Source organism: Sebastes umbrosus, chromosome 5 (assembly GCF_015220745.1).
Source record: "Sebastes umbrosus isolate fSebUmb1 chromosome 5, fSebUmb1.pri, whole genome shotgun sequence".
Taxonomy (NCBI): Eukaryota; Metazoa; Chordata; class Actinopteri; order Perciformes; family Sebastidae; genus Sebastes; species Sebastes umbrosus.
Window position 1 is genome coordinate 35751843 of NC_051273.1, and position 16080 is coordinate 35767922.

At 43.5% G+C, this 16080-nt stretch overlaps 1 protein-coding gene and 1 long non-coding RNA gene across 2 annotated transcripts in view; one reads left to right on the forward strand and one right to left on the reverse strand.

Annotated features, from left to right (window-relative positions):
• The window catches only part of arhgap39 (Rho GTPase activating protein 39), a 106073-nt gene that overhangs the window by 54866 nt on the left and 35127 nt on the right, over window positions 1-16080 (forward strand). The gene's annotated exons all lie outside the window — the stretch shown is intronic.
• On the reverse strand, window positions 13801-14892 carry LOC119488076. Its single transcript, XR_005206865.1, has 3 exons — window positions 14735-14892; window positions 14523-14657; window positions 13801-14207 (listed from the first exon to the last, which is right to left on the reverse strand). It is a non-coding gene; the product is annotated as an uncharacterized LOC119488076 (long non-coding RNA).

Sequence of the window (16080 nt, forward strand, 5' to 3'; positions counted from 1 at the left end):
AATTTCTTCAGATGTGGCACAAACGTCCACTTGGACTCAGGGATGAACTGATTCGATTTTGGTGGTTAAAAGTCGAGGTCACGGTGACCTCACAAAACACGTTTCTTTGGCCCTAAATCAAGAATTTCATATGCTAATTATGATAAATTCATACAAATTCCTAATGATGAAGTGATGACATTTTGGACAGACATGGATGTTAAATGCAACTTGACTGGTTGGAAGCTCCGACATCCAGGACACTCAGGTCAGCTGTCATAAGCAGCATTTCCTGATGTGTTGGAAAATTCCAAACTGAGCGAAAAACAAGAAAACAACATGAACGCTGTAGAAAAGGTGGGTTGTGTTGGGCTCATTGTTTCGTTAAAAACAAGTTTGTGGATACTTCGGAGGAAATCCATCCATTCTCTCCACTGAGACAGAATGTGTTACAAAGCTGTGAACATTTCACCCAAAACTAAATGCTGAAGTGGTACAGCAGCTGTCGCACCAGTGAGAGATATTTTCTGTTGCAGGCGTGACTGTTGTAGCGTGTATTGTGGTAAATGGTGTTAATTATTCCTTTGACAATGAGACAAAGCTGATAGACTCTACTCGAGGCTTGTCGCAGTAGTCGGTGTTACTGGTGTTACACGGTGGTCGGGCACACACCGATTACATTACGTACCCACCGGGGCCGTCGTTTTGCTTTTTTTTTTTACAGAAATAAAACCCATTTTGGCGTATCAGCGGCGTGTTATCAACAGATAGTCGGACATGGGATGCTACAAACTGACCGTGAATGCTCCATACGGAGCCTCAGCTCAGAGCAGCAGGAGTCAGATTTCACACACACGGGAGGAGAGAGAATTGACAGACTGAGATGGCGGAGGATTTTGTGTCAAAGCGAAAAGCAAACACGCCTATTTGGCCATATTTCAAATTTAAACCCAACGCTATAAGGGAACCACAACGTTAATGAGGCAATCACTGCGAGGAGGACGGAGCTTCCACAGATGGTGTGTGCGGCGTCAGGTAGACCTCTGCGGCCCCGCCACAATTTTCTTGTAAAATGTCCGGTGTACTCAGTAACACCGGTGTTGTCACAAGTTTATTAACCGGTGGGAAATTTTCCTCACCGTCACATCCCTACCTGAGTGTTTGTCCTGACAGCTCCAGCAGTGTGCTAGTGTAGTGTAGCTTCCCCCTACTGGTTTAATGGTTCATCCCAACACAGAATCGGGGGTGGGGCCTGTCTCATGTTGGTTTCAGACCAAATGCACAAGAGCAAATAGTTTGCACAATTATTGTGCAGAATGAAGAGCAACACATAATCCTACAAAAGCAACTAAGGATGCCATGACTATTTAAAGGGCAGGTCCATTATTATTTTTTTTTAGGTTTTTATTTCATACTGTAGCTTCCCAGTGGTGTTCCTTAAGTATTCAAATTTGAACATTTTGGTCCAAGTACGTATGTTTTAGCGTCACAATGCTACTTTCCCAAACTTTTTTTCACGTGACCTGATGTAGGTTTCTGCATGACAATGCTGCTACAAACGTAGACAGTGTACATATCCTTAGATGGCGTTCGGCGTGCTCCCAGTTAGGAGAAGCAGACAGGAGTACCGGCACGGAAGCTAAGCTATGTGCTGCTGTGGACGCCACGTCAGTTCGGATTCGAAAGGTACACAATAAAACAAACAAACGAACCGATCGAGGCAGTAGTACACCAGCAACTCCTGTGTTCCTCAAGGTAAAATTACTGTTTTTATGGATGGAGTCTGGTGGCTTTGAAGAGAGCATAGATAACGGCTTCAGTTCCCCGTCGGAAAGGGCCGTCTGATGGCGAGGTAAAGCGGTGAAAATATTCTAAATATAGCGTTCACCTAAACGGATGTCGATTTTTTGCGTGGCTAAAATATGTTTTTCAGCTGCTCCCGTCCACAGCCACTTTACCTCGCCGTCAGACAGCCCTTTCTGACGGGGAACTGAAGCCGTTGTGTCGCTGTCTTCAGAGCCACCAGACTGTTTTTACAAAAACACAGATTTTACTTCACAGATCATGGAAGTATACATTACAACCCCACTATCCGAACTAACCTTGCTAATGGTGGTAATGAGTGGGCGTTTCCATTTGAAAACCCCCAAAAACGGACATAATAAGATAAAAATAACGCAGATGGACCCGCCCTTTATTAGGAACCAAAATGTTTATCTTTTCTAACCTATCCTCCCTGGCAAGATGTCTTTACTCAAGTCCAAGTAAGATGGGAGAGAAGCGTTATATACAGTAACTCCAGTAATTCAAAGACATACTAAAGTAACTTTTCACCATTTTTCTCTACAGTGAAATTATTATCGCTAGACTTATATAATGTCTGCCTCCCATCCATGCCACGATCCCATTGAATGCACATTATTGAGTGTCAGTGTATTTGGGTCAAAGTTGGAAAGTTGTTGGAAAGTTATTGATTATAGGCACAAAATATCACCTACAAAATATCACGTACTTCACTTCAAATATATTCAGTATGTTTACATGCACTGAAGAAACCAGTCAAACAACATGTTTTAATGCATTGTAATAATCAGGTTACTATAAATCAGTACATACTGTACATGCGGCGGATCAGTAATCAGATTTCTCCGCTACCCCGACCATATTTTTGAACCCTGGCTCACTGATTTTAAGTGTATTTTGTGATAAAAGCTGCTTCCTAATTTGACGGTGATGATTGAAATTCTGAATTTTACAGATGTTCTGCCCAGTCCTGAAGCCTGTGTTTAATTCTTCTAATGTCTTGTTTTGTCTGACCATCCGTCCAAAACCCCCAAATTGCCACATAAGGCAACGAAAAGCAGCAAATCGTCACTATCTGGAAGCTGGAACCAGAGAACATTTGACATTCATGCTTGAAAAACAACTTAAACGATCAATCATTCATCACAATGGTTTTGTAGATGGTTTCTGATTTTGAATACGAGAATGCATCTCATGCACGTCTTACAGTTGAACATCACAGCGTACCTGCTACCTGTATTTCACCGCTAACGCGTGTGTCTGCTAAAACAGGCAGAGCATTTGCTAAAATTAGATATCGACTGCCTCTGCTAAAAAAAGATTTCAGTGGTCATATGCCAAAGAATCTGTCAGTCAGTGCACGTAGAAGCATGTAAATGATCATGTTGGCATACATTTGCAGAATAATGTGTGTGCATGCAGGTGGACTGCATGCTGTGTGAGGCCACACTGGTGTGTGTGTGTGTGTGTGTGTGTGTGTGTTCACTGCAGATTTAACCATGCTAACAGCTGGTGTATCATGCTAAATGAATTCATATCGTCACTATCAAAGGCTGCTTTGTGCAAACCCCCGCTGAGCTGTAGTGTGTGTGTGTGTGTGTGTGTGTGTGTGTGTGTGTGTGTGTGTGTGTGTGTGTGTGTGTGTGTGTGTGTGTGTGTGTGTGTGTGTGTGTGTGTGTGCGTGCGTGCGTGCGTGCGTGCGTGCGTGCGTGCGTGCGTGCGTGCGTGCGTGCGTGCGTGCGTGCGTGCGTGCGTGCGTGCGTGCGTGCGGGGGTTAACCTGTGCCACTGGCTGTATGCTGGGGGCAGAGAGGGTAAAGAGTGAAGGAGCAGGAGAAGAGCAGAGGACAAAGAACAGATGGAAAGAAGTTGTGTGAGAGGATAGTTAAACTCTATTATTACTCCTACTCCTGCAGCGACACCTCAAGTTCCATATTGCTGTTGTCAGGTGATAACACTATTTGTTAAAACATTCAACTTTTGAGATTGTCCTTTACCGGACCGTTGTGGTGAAAAGGGATTGGATTTACTAGTCCATCTACGTTCCAACCCTCACCTCTGGTAATGAGCTTTGGGCAGTGACCGAAAGAATGAGATCGCGGATACAAGCGGCCGAAATGAGCTTCCTCCGTAGGGTGGCTGGGCTCAGCCTTAGAGAGAGGATGAGGAGGTCAGACATCTGGAGGGAGCTTGGAGTAGAGACGCTGCTCCTTCGTCTCTAAAGGAGCCAGCTGAGGTGGTTCGTGCATCTGATCAGGATCCTCCTGGACGCCTCCCTTTGGAGGTTTTCTGGGCACGTCCAACTGGTAAGAGGCCCCGTGGTAGACCCAGAACACGCTGGAGAGATTATATATCTGGTCTGGCCGTGGAACGCCTCAGTGTCCCCCAGGATGAGCTGGAAAACGTTGCTGGGGAGAGGGACGTCTGGAATTCCCTCTTTAGCCTGCTGCCCCCGCAACCCGGCCCAGAATAAGAGGAAGAAAATGGATGGATGAAATGAAATAAATGACCCTAATGCAGGGATTCAGGTTATGGTTGAGTCCATAGACTGTATATAAAAAGTGGACGTAGTCACCGTGACGTCACCTGTTGGTTTGTGGACTACGGTTTTGAAGCCTCGAGTTCGGCATTTTGGCCATCTTGGTTTTTGGCCGTCACCATCTTGTTTTTTTGCAACCAGAAGTGGCATGAGAGGGTGGAGCTAAGTGCAACCGAACGCTGAATAAGACATTTTCAGGCGACCAAAATGTTAGTTATTTTTAAACTGAAAAAAAAGGGTTAAAGTCGAAAACACGGACAAATCCCAGACCGGACAACACCGTGGTAGTGACTCGTCAATCACAAGCCCCGCCCTAAAGCATCCCCTGCTTTATGGTCTATCTGACTCTAAATGGGACCATCATTTACTAAATGAACATCATGCTGTATTGAAGAAGACTTGAAACTAGAGATTGAGACCATAAACTCATGTTTACAATGTTTACTGAGGTAATAAATCAAGAGAGAAGTAGGCTCATTTTCTCATAGACTTCTATACAATCAGACTTCTTTTAGCAACCAGAGGAGAGTTCACTTCTCAGACTCGGAGGTTGCCCACTGACTGAGTCTCAAATAAATGCAAATAAAAAAGGAATAGTTTTATTGAAATTTATTACATTTTTATTTTTGTGTCTTGCATATCACTATGCCCCGCCCGCATGGGCCCACAAGACACCATAAGTTCATACAAGCCAGTGCTGCGTATACATTTTAAGCATTTTTCACAGTCTAATATCCAGACTGTCATGATCACTGTCTACAACTAAATCAGAATAGATAATAATATACATTTTCACAGCACTAATAGACCTTTTTCACAGCAGACATGTTGGCTTGTCGCTAAAACGGAGCGTTTCAGACGGAGGGTGAATACAGGTTTATTCAGACAGACAGTAGGAGAAAAAGAATGAGTTTTTTGAACATTAAAGCGTGCAAACAGTAGAAACCCAAAACACATATGAACCTGGAAATGAAAGGATATGTCCCCTTTAACTGCAAATTAAAACAGAAGCAGATCAGAAAACAGTGAGAGCTTCTTACGAGAATACGATAAACTCATAAAACATCTCTTCGAAGCCTGTTTCAAATAAAGGTTTGGAAGTGTATATTTTTAATCGTTTACAGGGTTTTTGAGTTAAAGGTTAAATAGTGGGATGATTTCAAAATGGAGTGTGTTTTGATACTTAGTATTTATTGAATAGGAGGTTAATTAGACTGACATTTCGGTCTACCTCTCTATTCCCACCACCTCCACTCCTCTTCTGTCCTTGTCCAAGGCCCTCATCCTATTCATACCTTATAAAAGTGTTGTCAGACTGCTCAGCAGTCTCCCAGCAACAGAAGTGACCTTTTTAAGAGGAGGGTAGAGGAGCAATCAGCACTGCCTGCACTGGGCTTCTAGTCTCTGTTATGGATGTTGTTTTATTGCCATGGAGTTCTCACACTGGGTCCAACTTATTGTAATCTCGAATCAAAGTTCTTTCTTCTTGTCTTTATGTTTAAGTACAAGCTGAGCTGAATGTCATTGGATCAGAGCAATCTGAGTTCAATTTTGAATTAAATTGAGCTGCATTTTTCTTTCACTGGTTTTACATTGGACACATTGAAAGCACTTTGTTCCTGGGTACAACTAATTAGGGGATTAAATCACAAGTTTCATCACGATACGATGAGGGCTGGGACGATACACCTATCTCCAGATTCGATACTATCACTACGATACTTGGGTGCCGATTCCATATGTATTGTGATTTATTGAGATTTTTGTCAACTTTTTTTAACACTGGACCATGGGGAAAAGTTGAATCATACACTTCTAGGGACTTTTACTTTGGAAAATCTCTAAATGAATCCAGTACAAATGTTTGGTTTTCAGCATGTATGTAGTCAGAGATGTCCTGAAGACAAATATATCAGTCATTGGCAGGAATTCTTTTTTTTTCTTTTTTTCGGCAACCCAAAAATCAGAGAATAAAGACATTTCCCTCACAGATAGTGATATTTTCTTTTTAACTTATAAGAGACATGTAATGTTTTACACTTCTGGTGAATGTAATCCAATAAATCTTATTTCCATAGATGTATTTTGTATATACAGTTCCCTTTGTTAACATCTTATTTTGAAAAGCGGACGTAGTCCCACGTGTCTACTTCCTCGAACTTCTCCAAGGTGGTCTCTAGCTCTCCTGTCAGCTCCGTTCTCTTTAGCCATCCGTGGTCAGCTCCATCGGGGCCGTTTGAATGCATTTAACATAAATATTAGTATATGGGTGCTCTACAGTCGTAGCGTCGGCCCATTTGACCACGGAGATGAGAGCGACGGCCAGCTCGACCGCAACGTTACCGCGATACCATAACGTTTCCTGTCCGTGACAGAGTTAGCATGCAGCTTTAGCCGTGATGCCTATCTCTGCTTTTCCTGTCAGTGTGTGAAACCCAAAGTGTTTCCATCCTTTACTGGATGTGTAGTCTTTAGCACGCTGGATTTAACATGTGAGGGTGCAGGTCGTATCCACGCAGAGCCTCCGCCGTTTTCTACTTTTTCATTTTGGCTCGTGGCGGCCAGCTGGTTTGTTTTGGTTGACGGATACGGAACAAGTATGATGTCACGTTACTCAGACTACAACAATAAAAGTGGTAACTTCCTTTTACTCATACGCATAGACTCAAATAAAGCAAAAAAATCGATTCTGGCATTAAAAAAATTGATTAAAAAAATAAAAATAAAATCGTGATACATAGGTGAATCGATTTTTTTTCCCACCCGTAGATACGATATTATATCGATTCTTTGGACAACGATACAATTTTGATTCAATTCAATTCAGGGGCCTGCGATCGATATGAGACGGTGTTATTTAACACAATCAGTTACATTTATATCAGCTCACAAAAAGCATCTAAAATATGATTTGACAATTTTATTACTGAACTCTTCCAGACATTTACATGAAAAACAATCTATTCTTTCTAATAAAAAGAATAAATATAAAGTGTGAATTTCAAAATAAAGGCGCATCTTAATGATGATGATAATAATCGATATTTTCACTCTGCATCGACGTATTGGATCGTTGATCAATGAATCGTTATATCAGTCCAGATGGATGTATCGTTACACCCCTACAACTAATATGGGAGTTGACTGTATGATTAACCTGTAATGCACAGTGCTTCCTTCAGTCGGCTGAGATAAAGTGCAGTGGTTTCTGTGGGGAAGCTCTCCAGGGATTATACTGCTCCGGACCTGGGTTAATGAAGCTGAACTCTGAATGGAAGCATTTACAAAATAGAACATGTTTGCATGTGTGTGTGTCCAGGCTGGGCTCTCCAGAGGAACCACAGCACGACACTGAACACCTCAGTACACATGTCCAATCAGCAGGAGGCTCCACGATCAGATCAGATCAGACAAAGGGAGAGATACTGTTGCAGTGGTGGTGGTGGTGTGGATGTTTGCCAGCTGTACGTCATCTCAATGAGGGGCGTCTTTCATACACGATGTTTGTGCATCCTTTTGTTCGATTGATCACTGATGAGAGCAAAGTCGTGATAAAGTACTTTTCAAATGAACTCGACATCAGAGCTTGAACTCGGCTGCTTTTTTTGCCTTTTCCGCGGTGCATGACATATGAGACATTATGCAGTCATGAGTGGCTGTGGCTCAGAGCGGGTTGTCCACCAATCGGAAGCTCGGCGGTTCGATCCCCGCCTCCTCCGGTCCACATGTCGAAGTGCCCTTGAGCAAGACATTTAACCCCAAATTGCCCCTGAAGGCTGAGCCATCGGTGTGTGAATGAGTATTTAGATTAGATCCTGATGGGCAGGTTGGCTCCTTGCATGGCAGCCTCTGCCATCAGTGTATGAATGTGTGTGTGAATGGGTGAATGCTAACATGTAGTGTAAAGAGCTTTGAGTGGTCGGAAGACTAGAAAGGCGCTTTATAAGTGCAAGTCCATTTACCATGGCACATCACATCACTCAAAAACAGTAGATGATGGAAACAATCAAAATTCAACATCTGATTGTTCTTTTAACCCGTATATAGAAGTGTCCCTCCTAAAGAGTCGTGTCTGTGTTGAAATACAGACGGGTGCCAAATGAAAGAAAAAACAAACATAGTAGGCGTGTGTTTGTGGCGGCACTATGACCAACACTACAAGCACTCTGACAGCTTCATATTTTATTAATTATTCAGTTTTTTTAGGAGAGGGGCTAACAGGTGGGAGGAGAGGGGCTAGCAGGTGGGAGGAGAGGGGCTAACAGGTGGGAGGAGAGGGGCTAGCAGGTGGGAGGAGAGGGGCTAGCAGGTGGGAGGAAAGGGGCTAACAGGTGGGAGGAGAGGGGCTAGCAGGTGGGAGGAGAGGGGCTAGCAGGTGGGAGGAAAGGGGCTAGCAGGTGGGAGGAGAGGGGCAAACAGGAGGGAGGAGAGGGGCTAACAGGTGGGAGGAGAGGGGCTAACAGGAGGGAGGAGAGGGGCTAACAGGTGGAGGAGAGGGGCTAACAGGTGGGAGGAGATGGGCTAACAGGAGGGAGGAGAGGGGCTAACAGGAGGGAGGAGAGGGGCTAACAGATGGGAGGAGAGGGGCAAACAGGAGGGAGGAGAGGGGCCAACAGGTGGGAGGAGAGGGGCTAGCAGGTGGGAGGAGAGGGGCTAACAGGTGGGAGGAGAGGGGCTAGCAGGTGGGAGGAGAGGGGCTAGCAGGATGGAGGAGAGGGGCAAACAGGAGGGAGGAGAGGGGCTAGCAGGTGGGAGGAGAGGGGCTAGCAGGATGGAGGAGAGGGGCAAACAGGAGGGAGGAGAGGGGCTAGCAGGTGGGAGGAGAGGGGCTAGCAGGAGGGAGGAGAGGGGCAAACAGGAGGGAGGAGAGGGGCTAACAGGTGGGAGGAGATGGGCTAACAGGAGGGAGGAGAGGGGCTAACAGGTGGGAGGAGAGGGGCTAACAGGAGAGGGGCTAGCAGGATGGAGGAGAGGGGCAAACAGGAGGGAGGAGAGGGGCAAACAGGAGGGAGGAGAGGGGCTAGCAGGTGGGAGGAGAGGGGCAAACAGGAGGGAGGAGAGGGGCTAACAGGTGGGAGGAGAGGGGCTAACGGGAGGGAGGAGAGGGGCTAACAGGAGGGAGGAGAGGGGCAAACAGGAGGGAGGAGAGGGGCTAACAGGTGGGAGGAGAGGGGCTAGCAGGTGGGAGGAGAGGGGCTAACAGGAGGGAGGAGAGGGGATAACAGGAGGGAGGAGAGGGGCTAACAGGTGGGAGGAGAGGGGCAAACAGAAGGGAGGAGAGGGGCTAACAGGAGGGAGGAGAGGGGCTAACAGGAGGGAGGAGAGGGGCTAACAGGTGGGAGGAGAGGGGCTAGCAGGTTAAATGAGGCAGCACAAAGTGAGTTGTTAGTATCTGGGTCTCAAAGGGATAGTTTGGGTGTTTCTCAGTGGGTTTGTATGAGCTACTTATCCAGAGTCAGTGTATCACCTACAGTAGATAACGGTCGGCACGCCCCCAGCGTGGATAAACAGACAGGAGTACCAGCACGAGAGCAAAGCAATACAGTGCTGTGGACGGGGCCGGCAGAAAAACATATTTTCCTAAAAGAAAGGTTCACCTAAAATAATTAATATCCGTTTAAGTGCACGTTATATTTAGAATATTTTCCAACAGCAAACTGGATTTTAAGTGAAATGTATCTATACTGTTTTTGTCATCTGAGCCTGCTGGTTTTGGAGAGAGCACAGATAAGTTTCACTTTCAGTTCAGTTCCCTGTCGGAAAAGAGGAGGAAAGGGCTGCCTGACGGAAAGATAAAGCGGTGATTATATTCTAAATATAGTGTACACTTACACGGATTTTTTTAGGTGAGCCTTTCTTTTAGGTGTCTAAAATACATTTTTCTGCCGTCCCCATCCATAGCACTGTATATTGCTATCTCTGGTGTCGGTACTCCTGTCTGTTTCTCCAAGCTGGGGCTGTGCCAACAGCCATCTACTGTAGGTAATACACTGACTATGGAGAAGTAGTTCATACAAACACCTGATCTATCCCTTTAAGACACTGTTATGTGCTGATTTTGTCCACAAGGGCAAACTAAATAGGAGGAGTGTTTGTAACATGTGCAACAATTACAGAATGATGCTTAAAATGTACATTTTTTTTATTAAACCTTTACCATTCTGAACTCTTTTTTAGAGGGGTAGGGTTGGGGCACAGGGGATGTTCAGGGGGAGATAGCAGGTCAACAGTAGATGTCACATAGAAGTGGTGTACATCATCTGAAAGCTGGAACCTGATGATTCATTTGATGTGCAGCTCAACACTATGTGTCAAGTTGTTCCAGTCATTAATAAGAAATAAAAAAATAATGAATCAATTAATTAATCAATTAAATAGAATTGTGAAAGTGTATAAGAGCGTAGAACATGATGACATAAGTTTTTCCTGGCCATTCCGATGCTCTATTATGAAAATGAAATTGTTGCAGCATTTTTGGGGTTAACACCATTTGTTACACAGATTTGGTGCTAAATTTAACCATTTTTTACCACTCAAGAATTGATAAAAAATATTCCAAATTCCTCCAAAATACAACATTAAGACACCAAGACCTTGAGGAACACCATTGAATTTTTTGGTCGATTGGATGGCGAGCACTTCTGTTCTGGAAACTGCTCAAAATGATACCAGTATTTTATATGATACCGGTATCTTCACTCTAGGCTGAAAACTCAGCCTGCAACAACCTTTGAAAGATAGAATAGCGACCTGGAGTTTTAAGGGGTCAAACAAATGAGATGTGACGTGTTACTTGTCGAGCTTTAGAAGTGCTTTCAGGTTGATTTTGTCGCCGTCGGACAGAGCCAGGCTACCTGTTTCCCCCTGTTTCCAGTCTAAGCTAAGCAAATCTGAATTATGTACTGCTACCTGCCCATTAACGTTATTATATATTTTGGTTGATCTCAACTACACATCGGTAAAGTTACCTGACTGCATCTTACACAGCTGTGATGCTATCGCGTTGACAAACCTGTCCACAGACAGACATAGAAACACACCCAGACTCACAAGATGCTGTGGTGTCTGGTGAACATTGTTGTGTATTGTCTTTAATAAGGGCAGCATATTCCTTTAAACCAGCGGTTGACAGCTTGCAGCTAACAGTTATTTTGTTCTACTCAATATAATAGTGTGGATTTAAAAGCCCTGCTTTGAGGTTCCTTGACATGACGTGTTTGTAAAGCCCTTGTGAAGTTTTCAGTCCCCATTAGTAGCTCTCCGAGTGTATGCTAACAGTGGGACAGAGCCTGTCTCTGTAGGCACAGGGAGGAGGCTCACCAGCTAAACTGGGTCATTTGGAACACCAACACATCAACCAATTATGGCCAATTAATCCTACTATCTCCGCTCTGGATCTCTCTATTTAACTGGCCTGTTCTGCTCCATTTGAGAAGCATTCACTGTGACAGCTGATGTACCATTTCTTTCTCTCTTCTCTTTCTCTCTTCTTTCTCTCTTCTCTTTCTCTCTTCTTTCTCTCTTCTCTTTCTCTCTCACACACAAACACACATAGCTAGCACTAATAGTGACTGCCCCGGTGCTCAGTGAGGCTCGGAGACGATTCACACTGGCAGAGAACTCTACAGGGGGAAGTCTGGAATCACAAGGAAACTGCCAACAAACCTGAAAACGGGTTGTCAGAAGTTCAGCCCAGGCATTTAAAGGATAAATCACTGTTTTTTCATTAATTGTGCTATTTTTGTATTTTGTCCATCATTTCTAGCAAGCTATCTAGCTTTGTTAAGGTAGCAAGCTATCTAGCTTTGTTAAGGTAACAAGCTATCTAGCTTTGTTAAGGTAACAAGCTATCCAGCTTTGTTAAGCTAGCAAGCTATCTAGCTTTGTTAAGGTAACAAGCTATCCAGCTTTGTTAAGCTAGCAAGCTATCTAGCTTTGTTAAGATCGAATTGGTACAAATGACCTGATTAGTGTAACACTAAGCACTTAGTTGGCTTAGTTTGCTCCACTTGTTTCATCAAAGTCACACATATAATGGTAAAATGATTTAAGAATTTGACAAAATGTGAGTTAAATGGTACTTAACCGGATGCTCTGATTTGACTGACAAAAACGGGACAATAAAGTGACTGGACACAAATAAGTCAGTAGCTACATGGGTTCTTACTTTAACAGCTAATGGACCCAAATAATGGAATATTGTCTATAAAAGATAAATAGCCTAAATAACAAAAAATAAATAACAGAAATGTCTGTAATGTAATGTAATGTAATGTGAATGTAACCCAGTTTCCCCCCGGGGAAGTATTTCAAGTTTAACAGTGTCAGCATACAGTTTGACACAAATCATTGTTCATTGAGCTCGATTAACCTGGCGAACTGGGCTAAACCAAGCCCTCCAGGAAGAGCGCCGGTCGTTGATCCCGACTTTCATAGTGGCCAATCAGTGGTACTGCAACTTCCGTGTCCGTCACGTGATGCCACTGGGCCCGAAAATACTTTTTCCCATAGACTTACATTGGGAAAGAGACGTATGTAACTCAGCGGATATTTTTTTTTTTAGGTGAATCAACTCCCCAGTATGAACACTCTAATAGTCCTGATTTAAATCATTAGGTTTTAAAAGTTGTAAAATCCAGAGTTATTTCTATTCCTCCGTTCATGTGAGTGAGACCCAGACCGAGGCTGGAGCGCAGGCCGTGACGACGGCGTGACGTTGGGACTCCGTGACCGAGTCATGTGACCGATCGGACGCGACTGCGCATGTTCCATGTACCCAAGATCCGGGTACTTTTCCAGACGGAAGTCGAGCCATTTAGGCTTCATGCTCCACTGAGCAACTTTCATAGGAATGAACGGGGTCCCGCCTCCAACGCTGGATCCAGTTCTCTTTATACATCCATGGGGCTAAACCACATAGCATGCTACAGCGCTGCTACAGCTGATAGAGAACGACTGGTGTGCTGCCAAAACTTTCTGGGTAACACTTGCGCTCCAGAATTTCTGTTCCACGTGCGCTAGTAGTAGACATAAACAGCTGTTTGGATCACAAGGTGTACCGAAAGCATGTCGTGTGGACCGAACCGAATGACCTGTACCGAACAGTTCAATACAATTACACTTATCGTTACACCCGTAATAGATATATTACAAAAGGAACTCAATACTACAACTGCTGTAGAGCAGCGGCTACATTGAATTGCTGTCACATCTCCGAGTGTCTCAGTTTTCAGGTGGTGTATCTTCAAGCCACCTGTGCCTCAGCATCCAGACTTTGAACTTCGGCTGCATTTGCTGCGGAACTGTGTCTCTCTGCCGCCTTGACTTGTATGAGTAAGAAGCCCCTCCCCCCCCCAAAAAACAAAGTTTAGGGGAAGAAGATATCTTTCCTGTCTGAGCTCTTTCCATCCAAGAACCACAATTAGCTGCCTGCTTACCACACATGTATTTCAACAAGCTATGAAATGACTTGAATGAGGCTTTGTACATGTATTTAATATCATATACAGGTGGAGTTACAAATATGCAGGGACCTGCTCCCTGAGGGCAGCAACAAGTTAATGATTTATTCGTATAGGATCAGATGCATCATGGGTATTGGATTGACTTGTTTGGCTGCGGTTGCACTTTAGTCCCTCTGTGATCCATCAGCTGTCAGGACTGTATCCCCCCTCGTCCAGAGGAAGAGGAGAGGATGGAGCCGTTAAGCCACGCTGTCAGTGCTGCTCAGGTCTGAGTGGATCATCCGATTCAGAATCACTTCAGCCACACCTCAGTCACTGACCTGCTCTGTGACACAAGCAGCTCAGCAGCCGCAACTCCTGTCCGTGTGTTCAGTAGGGATAGACTGTCACTGTCTGTGGGTCTCAATGATATGGAGGAAAATGCTGAGGAAAAAACATGCAGAAATAAATAAATAAATAAATGCTTAAATACAAATATATACATACATTTAAATATATATATATATATATATATTAAAAATGCAAAAATGCACAAGTAAAAGAAAAAAATGCTAAATTAATACATAAATATACAGAATATATGCAAAAAAATCATAAAAAATAAATACTTAAATAAGTAAAATTGGAAATTAAATAAAAAAGGGAATTATTACAATGTTAAATAAAAAATATTTTATTAAAGTATAAAGTATAAAGTATTTATTTATTTATCGAGTCATTTATTTATTTATTTTTTACTTTGGCAGGTCCCGTCCTCCATACAATGAAGACTGCTTCTCTCAGTGCCCAGATTGTGTTAATATCTGGACTTAAGGCTGCGATGCAGCAGGCGAGCCAATGTAGAGGGCTCCGGCAAAACACTGCAGGACTGTCCTGCAACATATGTTGGGAAGGATGTTATTACTTCGTGATCGCAGTGACGAAAGATGAAATAGAATCCGCCATAATACCTTTCCAGAGTTGTAAAATCCTGAAGTCTTTGTCAGCATCACCTCATCCTCCTCCGTTACGTAAACTCAGTTGAGCTGGTATCCGCCCCCTCTCTGCCTGCCAACAGGTATTGATTGACCTCTTATCGTCAACAACGACTGTAACCACGCAGCAGGATGAAGCCAGGATGTGTGGTTTCAAAATGCTGTTCATATGTTTATTTATAAAATGCATGTGTGTGTGTTTGTGTGTGTGTGGGGGGAATTTGGGCACTTGAATCCGTCTATGTTTTGCTGTGTAGGTGTGTGTGAGTCATATTAAAGCATCCCTTCCTCTTTCTGGAATGCAAACAGCTGCATTAGAGCTGAAGACACATGAGATTGTGTGTGTGGAAAAAATCCATCACTTGTTGGAATGATATTAAACACTCACAACACAAAGTATAGAAACATATTTGGTCCTAAACTGTGACAGATTACCTAACCACAGTAACTGATCAGAACCTGAGAGAGACAGTGCACAGACTGAGCAACCATATACTGGAATAGAGAAGGGCAGACACACCTGGCTGCCCACAGAGGACAGGATGACAGAATTAGTGATGCACCGATCCGACTTTTTCAGTCCCGGTACCAACGGCGATACCTGGGCTTTGAGTATCGGCCGATACCAGTGTTTCATTAATGAGCTGTACGTCTCACTGTGTGGAAGTGACTGGGATCTTTCCTTTATGTGTAAGACAACATCAGGCTTGACTTACTCATTGCTTTCCTAACTTTGTGAAACAAAATGTAACAAATAAATACATAGATATCAATTTAGTGAATTATTCTTTATTATTAAAATAATAAATCATACAGCAGCAACTTTAACAGGAATTACAATTCAAGTGTAAACTTTTATAATGCAGCAACAAATTAGTCAAAACTTAAACAGGGATTTAAATTCCACTATATAATGTATATAGTATATAAACATAGAATTGAATTGAATAGATGGGCGTAACGTGAAGAGCAAATATCTTGAAGTTGTAGCTGCTGGCTAGGTAGCTAGCTAGCCAGCTAGCTTCCTAATTCCACCATGCTTTCATGTTAAACCGGTTACAGGAAATGAGGAGAACAAAGTGGTCACTCATCTGGCTATAAAGCAATGTGCTTTCCTGCGATAGTTGGATTAAAAGGATACTCACATTATGGGATTTACAGGGGCTCTGCCTTAATTGCATTATTGCCGTAATCATATTATAGTTTTGATTGATGGAAACATTTCAAAAGCCTGTTTGTTGTCTTTCTGTAATGTCTGTCAGTGGAGGCTGAGCAGTGTTTTTGGGAAGCAGTACCTGACAGCTTTTTCCCATTAGGTTGTG